The sequence below is a fragment of the Chrysochloris asiatica genome, unplaced genomic scaffold (assembly GCF_000296735.1).
Source record: "Chrysochloris asiatica unplaced genomic scaffold, ChrAsi1.0 scaffold00124, whole genome shotgun sequence".
In the NCBI taxonomy this organism is placed as follows: Eukaryota; Metazoa; Chordata; class Mammalia; order Afrosoricida; family Chrysochloridae; genus Chrysochloris; species Chrysochloris asiatica.
Window position 1 is genome coordinate 6,305,836 of NW_006408642.1, and position 8,257 is coordinate 6,314,092.

General features: G+C 36.6%; 1 pseudogene; it reads left to right on the forward strand.

Annotated features, from left to right (window-relative positions):
- Positions 1–566: 566 nt before the first annotated feature.
- LOC102810633 lies at positions 567–8,056 on the forward strand (annotated as a pseudogene).
- Positions 8,057–8,257: the final 201 nt, after the last annotated feature.

Below are 8,257 nucleotides of genomic sequence, written 5' to 3' on the forward strand. Positions count from 1 at the left end.
ACATATTGTCAGGAGGGACCAGTCACTGGAGAATGATATCATGTTTGGTAAGGTGGAGGGTCAGAGAAAAAGAGGAAGACCCCCAACGAGATGGATTAGCCAAGTGGCAGTATCGATGGACTCAAGCATGACAACAGTAGTGAGGTTGGCCCAGGATCGGGCAGTGTTTTGTTCTGCTGTGCATAAGGTCACTATGAGTTGGTAACAACTCGAAGGCACCTACCAACAACAACATAACAAAGAAGAAGTTGATAATGTCATTAAAAAATTCCCAACTAAGAATAGTCAGAGCCCAGATGGATTTACTGGTGAATTTTACTAAACAATTGGTGTTAGAGAGGAGCTGACACCAATTCTAATCAAACAATTCCAGAATATAGAAAAGGAAGAAAACTCCCAAATTCATTTTATGCAGCAAGCATAACCTTGATACCAAAACCATGTAAAAACATCACTGAAAAAGAAAATTATACACCCATATCCCTCATGAACATACATGCAAAACTTCTCAACAAAATCATAGCCAATATAATCCAACAATATATCAATAATAATAATAAAACAACATGACCAAGTGGAATTCATACCAAGTATGCAGAGATGGTTCAATATTAGTAAAACAATCAACGTAATCCACCACATGATGGATTAAACAAAGGGAAAAAAAATCATATCAATTGATGCAGAAATAGCATTTGACAAAATCCAACATCCATATCTGATATAAAACATGCAACAAAATGGGAACTGTAGGGAAAATCCTCAACATAATTATGGAAGTATATACAAAACCAACAGCCAACATCACTCTCAATGGAGAGAAATGGAAAGCATTCCCCTTATGAACAGGAATCAGACAAGGATGTGCTTTATCTCCATTCCTATTCAATATTATGCTGGTAGTTTTAGCCAGAGCTATCAGGTAGGAAAGGGAAATTAAAGGCATCCAAATTGGTAAAGAAGAAGTAAAACTTTCCCTATCTGCAGGTGATATGATTCTATACATAGAAAATCCCAAAGACCCAGCAAGAAAATTATTGGAACTCATTGAAAGATTCAGCAAAGTGGCAGGGTATAAGATCAACATCCAAAAATCCGATGCATTTCTTTACACTAATAAAGACAGCTCTGAAACAGACACCAGGAAAACAATACCATTAGCAATCCAAAAGATGAAATTCTTGGGCATAAATCTAATCAAAGAAACAAAACACCTAGATAAAATTACAAAACACTACTACAAGAAACCCAAAGAGACCTACAAAAATGGAAGAAAATAGCATGCTCACTGATAGGAAGACTTAACATTGGAATATGTCAACACTACCCAAGGCAATCTATGGACATAATGTAATCCAAAGCCAGATTCTAACATCATTCTTTAAAGAGATGGAAAAACTAATCACAACTTATATGGAAAGGAATGAGACCTCAGTTAAGCAAAGCATTACTGAAAGTGAAAAACAAAGTAGGAGGCATCTCACTTCCTAATCCCAAAAGCTACTACACCACCACAGTAGTCAAAACAACCTGGTACTGGTACAACAACAGGCACATAGATCTGTGGAACAAAGGAAAGATGAAGGTAGCAGGAGACACAGGGAGGAGTACAAGAGTTAAAGTAAATACACGTTAAGTATAGTTAATGATACACAGAAGGAATTACAATCATTGTAATGACACAAAGTGTATGATTGTTGAATGTGTGACTGCTGAACTGTTCTGTAAACCTTTACTCAGTTCATAATAAAAAGCTAAAAAGATTTATAGTCTTGGAATGAGCCCAGGACCTAGAGTTTGTCACCAAAATCTGAAGTGGAGTTGAGTAGGTTAGAGAGTACAGGTCAGGCCAGTGGTTGGAGTGGTGGCAGAAGGTAAAGGCAGCAAATCACTTCTAAATGGCTGAAGCAGGACTCAGAATCCCAGAAGACTGAGCCAGGCTTTCATGGACCTCTTCTTCATGTAGCAAAATGTGTAAAAGTTGCCAAAAAGGATACTTTTTGTACACTACAACAGTTGGAATAAAAACTGGAATGAACCGGTTCCAGAAAACAGAATACTCAAATATATGCACACCAATCTGCAGAAACAGAGAGAACTTCCAAAAGCCAATCAGGAACAATATGCAGAAGGGAAGATGAGAGGGCTGCCCCAGGAAAGAAGAAAGACATCTGATTTGCAACAGAAAAATGTTGAAATTAAAACAAAAAAGAATAAACAAGGAACTAGCAGACTAAACAGACACATTACACAGACTCTCTACAACAAAGATAGGAAAGAATAAATGAAATAGATACAGATAAAAATCCTGTAACACTGAACTTCAGAGGAAAGTTTAGAGAAGTGGACTGAATGCTTGCTAGGAGGTGAAGCTAAGCAGGGATGGTAACAAAGAGAGACTGACTGGTGAACAGCTGACCAGATTTGGACCATCTTAAACTTTTGTGAGCAGCTTAGTGGTCTGGCAGAGCAAATTCATACAGGTGATGGGAAAGGTGCAATTCCTTCTTTTTTTCTCAGACTTCCCTGGTGATCAGAGTTATTACCAGCTCCTGCCCTCATCCACCCCCCAGCGCAGATCCAGCTCTCCAGGAGTTCAGAGCCATGGGAGCCATACCAGTTCCAGACATACAGAACCCACAGAGCCACCAAACCAGCATTAGTCTAGCAGAAACTCTCATAATCAGCTACCTTGCCCCCCAGCTGCCCTGGGGTCCTAACCGACACTAAAACCAGCTCCATCAAGGGCCACCATGAACTACTTCCCGATTGACTGTCCTGAACACAGTTAGCACCTCTAGGAACTCTGCTGTCATATTCCTCCTGTACCCACCTTATAAGCTCCTTGGCTGGCAGGAGCCCCCCAGAGTTTTCTCTTCTCCAGGTCTAACAGATGCATTGTTTTTTTGTTTGTTTTAGTTTTGATTTTTTCCTTCCATTGTTTTCTTATTTTTGTTTGTTTATTCTTTCATCTCCTTCTTCTCTTTCCATTCCCTTAAATTGTAATCTTTCTATCTATCACCAGGATCATAAGACTTTGTCTCTCATAATTCAGATATATTATCAGAAGGGACAAGTCACTGGAAAAGGACATCATGCTTGGTAAAGTGGAGGATCAGCAAAAAAAAGGAAAATCCCCAACAACATTGAACAGTAGCAACAGCAATGGACTCAAAGATAACTACGATTATGACGATGGCACACAGCCGGGCTATGTGTTGTCCTATTGTGCATTAGAGGTACTACGAGTTGGAACCTACTCAACAGTGTCTAACAACAACCCCTCCACTTTTGTTTTTACTTACTTTCTTCTGCTCCTCACTTTTGCTCTTCTTTTTTTATTCCTTTTGATCTTTCATTACTACTATCTTTTCCCTTTTCATTTTCCCTCCCCCTGGTTTTTCCAGGTCTTTCTAAGTTTTTTTTGGGGGGGAGTCTTTTTCTTCCTTTTTTCTTTCTTATGTTTCTCTTCTGTAGCTCCATTTTCTTACTCCTCTTTTCTTTTTTTAGTTATTATATTCTTTTTTTCTGGCTGCTGCCTGTTTTTATTTATTCTTCTCCTTTATAATTTTCTGTTTTCATTGCTGTTTGTTTGTTTTTTCGTGTGTGTGTGTGTGTGTGTGTGTGTGTGGTGGTGGGGTTCTCCTATTTCCCATGCAACAATAGACACTACCCATACCCATAGAGCCTAACCACAACCATATCCTGTGCAGCTCCACCCACTAGGCAAGAACCAATAGCAGAGCTTGTATTATCTGATCAATGATATAACACCAGCCAAACCCACCCTAAACTCAGATGCACGAACCATGAACAGAGAACGGTGCACACATTTCCATTCTCTAGCTACACCCACAGGAGACATTTAGTGAGACCCTAAGGGCATATTAACATAAAATCATCAATAAAATACAAATACAACAACCCCACAATGTCCCAAAGAAAACAATTTTAGCTCATAAAAAGAAATAAGAGAGAAAGGCTCAAACAAATGATCATGATGCAGAGCCAGAAAACGTTTCTGAGGAAGGTAATGGAACTAACTACAAAATAATTCAAAAGAATTATATTTAGGTCTGTTCAAAAGATTGACAGAAAGATAGAGGAAATCAAGGAAAAGACAGAAAAAAACTTTAGAAGAATTTAGGAAAACACTAAAACAATAAACAGACCCAAAAAAGTACAAAATTTAAAACCTGCAATTATAAATCCAGTAGATTAACACTAAAATTTCAGAAATGAACAATACATTGAAAGGACAAAGGAGTAGATTTAAAGCAATGAAAGCCTAAATTAATGAGCTTAAATATAAATCTCTCAATACTAGTATGCTAGAAGAGCAATCAGAAAAAAGAATGAAAACATCCAAAGAGAAACAGCTTACGAGTGACCAGAATTCCAAAACAAAAAGAGACAATAAAAAGCGCAGAGAAAACTGTCGAAGACTTGTTGGAAGAAAACTTCCCTAATCTTGTGAAAAATTAGAAGGTATGCATACAAGAATCTGAACAAACCCCAAACAGAATAGATCCCCAAAAGAAATCACCAAGACATATCAGAACCATACTTTCCAAAAACCAAAGACAAGGAAAGAATCCTGAGAGCAGCTTGGGAAAAACGTAGTTACCTACCAACTAGAACCAATAAGACTAAGCTCTTATTTCTCAGCAGAAACCAGGCAAGCAAGAAGGCAATGGGATAACATACATAAAACTCTGAAAGAAATTAATTGCCAACTAAGAATCATATATCCAGCAAAGTTGCCCCTCAAATATGAAAGCAAAATTAGGACATTACAGATAAACATAAATTAAAGGAATTTGTAATAATCAGACCAACTTTACAAAAAATGCTAAACGGTATTCTTTGGACTGAGAACCAACAACCTGAGATTAACATATATGACAACACTACCCAGAACTCAATCCAGATACAGAACTATTTAAAGGAAAACAAATCTACAAGACTGAAGATGTGAAACCAGAAATATCCATTTATAATGAAGTCAGCTACAAAGCAAAATGAGGGAATAATATAGATATAGAACTTTCAAATGGCAAGGAAGTTAAGTAGATTTCAAGATAAAACAGACAGTTTTAAATAGGTAGAAAAAAATAATAAATTACAGGGTAGACTGTAATTTACCCTGAAAATTAATACACATGCATATCAAAATTTAAAATGACGAAAATGAGAAAGATTTAGTAAACATTAATACAACAGAAATCAAAAGAAAACCCACAAACAAAATAAACTCAGCATAGAAAATTAAGTGGAACAAAATAATCAGCAGTTGTTTGTTAAGTGCGGTCAACTTAGTTCCAACTCACAGCAACCCTACATAGAGTTTCTGAGGAGCAGCTGGTGAGTATGAACCTCTGACCTTTCAGTCTAGTGCTCATCCTACAGCACCACACCACACACAGAGCAAAATGACAGTAATAAATTCATACCTATCAATAATTATTAAATGTCAATGGAGTAAACCAACAAATCAAGAGACAAGCAGCAGAATGGATGAGAAAACAGGATCCTTCAATATGCTGTCTACAAGAGACACATCAAAAAGATAGTGACAATCTAAATGTCCATCAACAGAAATGGTTAAACAAACTTTGGTACATGCACACAATGGAATACTACACAATGTTAAAGAATAGCAATGAATCTGTGTAACACCTCACAACATGGATGAAAGTGGAAGACATTATGCTGAGTGAAATTAATCAATCACAAAAGGACAAAAGTTGTTGAGACCAATGTTGTAAAAAAATTAAGAAAAGGTTTTCTTAATAAAATAAACAATCTATGATGGTTACAGGGGATAAGGGGATAGAAGGTAGACACATGTTAACATGGGTGACAGTGTAGACAATATATAACAAGAGGAAAGTTAGCAGAGGAAAGATGAAAGTAGCAGGAGACACAGGGAGGAATGCAATAATTAAAGAGAGTAAATACTGTTAATTGTTGGTACATGGAGGGGACTGCAACTATGTAATAAAGCAAAATATATGATTTGTCGAATGTAAAACTGATGATCTGCTCTGCAAACCTTCACTCAATTCACAATAAAAAGGTTGATAAAAGTAAAACAAACTTACAAGACTGAAAATAGGGAACCAGAGATACCAATTTATAATGAAGGCAACTACAAAGCAAAAAGACGGAAAAGTGCAGATACATAACTTCAAAATGGCAAGGATGTCAAGTAGATTTCAAAATAAAGCAGAATGTTTAAAATGGACAAAAAATTAATAAAATACAAGATAACCTCAAAGAAAATTAATATACCTACCTGCATATCAAAATATACAAGAGGAACATCGGAAAGATTTAACAAACATTAACACAACAGAAATAAAGATGAAAAGGAAATTCACAAACAAAATGAACTCAGTACAGAAAATTATGTGGAACAAATAAACCAGTAATATTACACACACACACACACACACACAAATGACAATGATCAGTTCATATCTATAATTATTATGCTGAATGTCAGTGGATTAAATGCACCAGTCGAAAGATAGAGAATAGCAGGATGGATAAGAAAACAGAGTCCTTCAGTATGTGATCTACAAGAGACACATCAAAAAAATGGAGATACCCTAAATGCCCATCAACAGTAGAATGGTTAAACAAATTTTGATGCGTACACACAATAGAGTACAGGGTCACTATGAGTCAGAACCGACTCCACGGCACATAACAACAACAACAACAACACACAATAGAATACTACACAATGTTGAAGAATAACAATGAATCTGCAGAACACCTCACAGTATGGATGAATCTGGAGGACATTATGCTGAGTGAAATTCATCAATCAACAAAGGACAAATATTGTATAAGACGGCTGTGGAATAAAGCACTGGACTTCAAGATCAGTTTGAACCACGAGGTTGGCAGTTCAAACTCACCAGCTGCTCTTTGGAAACCCTATACAGTGTTGCTATGAGTCAGAACTGACTCGACGGCACTTAACAACAACAACAACAGTTGTAAAAAGCTTTTGGGGTTTTTTTTTTAAAGTTTTCTTCATAAGATTAACAATCTATAATGGTTACCAGAGTGTGGGGAGGGAAAATTATTCACAGGCTAGAGGGAAGACACATGTCAACATGGGTGACAGGACAGACAATATACAAGAGGGAGGTTGGCAGAGGAAAGATGAAGGTAGCAGGAGGGAATGCAAGAGTTAAAGTGAATAGAGGTAAATTCTGTTAAGTGAAGGTACATGGAGGGGATTCCAATCATTGTGATGAGGCAAAGTATATGATTTGTTGAATGTAGAAGTGATGATCTGTTCTATAGATCTTACTCAATTAACAATAAAATAAATAAATAAATAAAACAGAAAACGCTTGGACATGGAAATGGTGGCAATACCAATGAGGCATGTCAGCCTCCTCAAAAGCAAAGGGCCCCTGTAGATCCTACTGTTGAAATGAGGAAACACACATGAACAGAACTGAAGCTAAAGATTCCTGAAGAACTAAAACCATTGCTGGATGATGACTGGGACTTAATTATCAGGCAAAACCACTCTTTTATCTTCCTGCCAAAAAGAATGTGGATTCCATTCTAGAGGATTATGCAAATTACAAGAAATCTTGAGGAAACACCCATAATAAAGAGTGAACTGTAAATGAAATGTAGCAGGGCTGAAATTCATTGTCATGTGCACTCACTCAGTTACTCTACAAATTTGAAGGAAGGCAGCATGTTGAACTACTCACAGCCCAGATGCATATCTCAGGTGTATGGAGCACCACTTCTACTGAGATCATTTGTATGAATTGGAGCAATGCTAGCCTATGCTCCTCTGGCTCAGAAGGGTCTTGCATTATTACTGAATTATCTTCATGTTTTCCTAAAGTACCTGGCAAAGAATTCTGCCAGCAATTATGATGTGGCTCTTCCTGAGTCTCATGGAAAGCTGTGTCAAATTGCTGACACTCATTTATATCTGGATCTCTATAAAAACTTTTTTGTTCTTAGTCTTTCTCTTATACAAATTTTGTACTTTGAAAATGTTAGCAAATAAAAAAATTGGTGTATGTTTCTTTTCTGTTTGAATTTAAACAAAGAAAATAAAAAGGGTTATAATTCCTTTATACTTCTCGCTCTCTTTTATTATATTTCTTTTTTTTTTTTTAATTCAAAATTGTTGTTGTTTGGTGCCATTAAGTTGGTTCCAACTCACAGCAACCCTGGGCACAACAAAAGGAAACAATGTCTGTTGCTG